The following is a 2,752-nucleotide window of genomic DNA, read 5'->3' as shown; positions in this document are numbered from 1 at the left end:
ATATATAAATATATATACTCGGAACGGAATTTATGCTATATATGTATACGTATTTATAGTGTGATGACGACGACGACGATGATGATGACAACGATGGTGATGAGGACAATGATGATGACGATGAAGACGATGACGATGATGATGATGAGGATGATGATGATATTAATGATAATAATAATAAGACTAGTACTAGTAATAATCGAAATAAATATCGCATTATTGGTAAAAAAAAATTTGAGTGGAACGATAAGGAATTTATAATCTGCAACTAACCAGTGAAAGATAAGAAAAAGCTATGATTCTTTGGCCATTAATTATGAATTCTCAATATCGTTTCTACCATTCCAGAGTATATTATTCGTAGAAGCTAACGGCGAATCATATGCCAGATAACAAGTCTATCTAAAATAGCGGCCAGGCCACATTGAAATCACCTATTGTTCGATATGCGGAAGGACAAATTGTTTAATGCAGTAAACCACGCATTATTTCTGACGAAAAAGACATAGAAGAAATGGAATGGTCGCGGTCGGAAAGCATTTGATCATATGTCTGCTTGATTCAGAACTGACTTACTGGAACTAGGCACCACTATTGTCTCTACAACCACCACCACCACCACGAACAACAACAACAACAACAACGCCGCCGCCGTCACCAGCATCACCACCGCCATCGCAACCACCGACGGCACCAGCAGCAGCAGCTGCACGACGTCGACCACCACCACTACCACCATCACTAACACCACCACCAATAACAATATCAACAATAACAACAACACCACGAAAAATATATGTCAACGACAACAGCTAAATAAACAATTATAATCATGAATATGTTAAGAGGACGAGGGAAGTAATATATGGTGGCTCAACTTGCAAGATGTCACCGACAAATTTTTCCGTAATCACATCTTACCTTCTTTAAAAGAAATCGGTATTCTATGTCCTATAATTCTGGACGTATTATGTTTGATGAAGGCAAATCGGATGTCCAAATGTGCAAAGCTTTTGATTGTAGGTCGGCTTAAGCTGAACCAACAACAGAAAAAAGCTCATCGGAAGACTGAAATTGTAAATACGTAACACCGATGGATTTATAGACAGGTCTTATGCTGTATTGGAAAAGTACTGGGATCAAACGAAAGATAAAAGCTAGGTCTCATGGTCTATTCTGAAGTACAAGCCAAGTACTGGTGTCAATGCAATCGTCTGTTCCCCGCCACTCGAAAGTTCAAGCCTTGTGCCTATAGTGGATAGAATTCTTCTTCTTCTTCTTCTTCTTCTTCTTCTTCTTCTTCTTCTTCTTCTTCTTCTTCTTCTTCTTCTTCTTCTTCTTCTTCTTCTTCTTCTTCTTCTTCTCCTCCTTCTTCTTCTTCTAGGGCAGAGAAGCTCATTGTATGAATTCCCAGTTTACACTCGCAAATTCACAGGTAAAATAGGTATGTAAAAAAAAATAATAAATAAATAAATTCATGAATGGATGTTGTTTAGTTTAGGCAGCGAGCTAGCGGAATCGCTTGGCTATCGGGAAAAAAAGCTTAGCGACATTTTGTCCGTCCTTACGTTCTGAGCTCAAACTCCGCCGAGGTCGACTTTGCCTTTCATCATTTCAGGGTCGATAAAATTAGTACCTGTCAGACTTTGGATTCAATGTGATCGACTATCCCTCCCCACCCCACCAAAGTTTCAGCCCTTGTGCCTAAAGTAGAAAGGATTATTTTTATTATAGTTTTATATTTTTGCTTTAAGAAATATCAAGTTGGTGTCCAACGTTTCGGAGAGTTATCTTTCTCAAAGATACAAAGAAAGAATAATACATATTGGAAGCTAAATAGATAGATACATAGCACGCAATTGTACGCATTGTTTTTTACATCCAGTTCAGCTAAAATTGGGCTGACATATGATTGCAAAATTTCCCGTCATGACCATTCCTCTGTATTTTGTATAAAGCAGAAGATCCAGAAATATAAGAAACAGGTTACCTCTTGCTTTGAATTGTCTTTTGGAGAAGAGTTATTAGAGGGAACGTAATGAGATCTAGGCTAACAAAGAGTGTTTTAAACGGGCTGCATTTCTTCTTGGGTTTGTGTGTGTGAATTATGGATATGTTGGAGAGCATGAAGTTTCGAAGGTGAAATATATGTTTGTATATTTACTGTTGTCGGTTGAGCGTATGTCTCATATCAATTCAGACGAGAGAGTGTTGAGTCGGGCCGAAAATAAAAGCTTATAGAAAGGGGACCAAGTGGGAGAAATGGAACAGAAAGTAGGAGAGAGAGATGAAAACGAAAGCCAGATAGAAAGAATGCATAAAGAAAATAGTGAAATGAATATAGAATGAAAAAAGGTTCACTTAACATTTGCATGCATAATAGTGTACACAAACAAGAGCACATGTTCACACACATACAAGTAGAAAAGTAGTCTCTGGCCAGGTAAGGGAATCTGTTGCACCAACATTAAATTTCTCTTCTTCCACTTCTAAACGATTACAAGCATGCAAATGTTTTAAAAAGATAAATACTCTATAGAGGTTTGAAAAAATAATAACATCTTAGAGGCTGATGAGATACACTAGGTTACGAACATACGCATTATTCATACTAGCTAGCTACAATGTATCAGTGAAATGCTTTACATGTCACGAGTTCAAGGGAGAAGGCAAGAAATGTAATTAAGTGCAACAGAAAGAAAAAGAAAAATGAAGCATTGCATTAATGAAAATGGGGAATTATATATATATA

At 37.2% G+C, this 2,752-nt stretch overlaps 1 pseudogene; it reads left to right on the top strand.

Moving 5' to 3' along the window:
- The first annotated feature begins 992 nt into the window (after positions 1–992).
- Positions 993–2,752, top strand: part of LOC128249255 (uncharacterized protein DDB_G0271670-like) — a 3,501-nt pseudogene continuing 1,741 nt past the window's right edge.

The sequence above is a fragment of the Octopus bimaculoides genome, chromosome 13, assembly GCF_001194135.2.
Source record: "Octopus bimaculoides isolate UCB-OBI-ISO-001 chromosome 13, ASM119413v2, whole genome shotgun sequence".
NCBI lineage: Eukaryota > Metazoa > Mollusca > Cephalopoda > Octopoda > Octopodidae > Octopus > Octopus bimaculoides.
The sequence above is the reverse complement of the archived record's forward strand: the minus strand, read 5'-3'. Positions and strand labels throughout refer to the sequence as shown.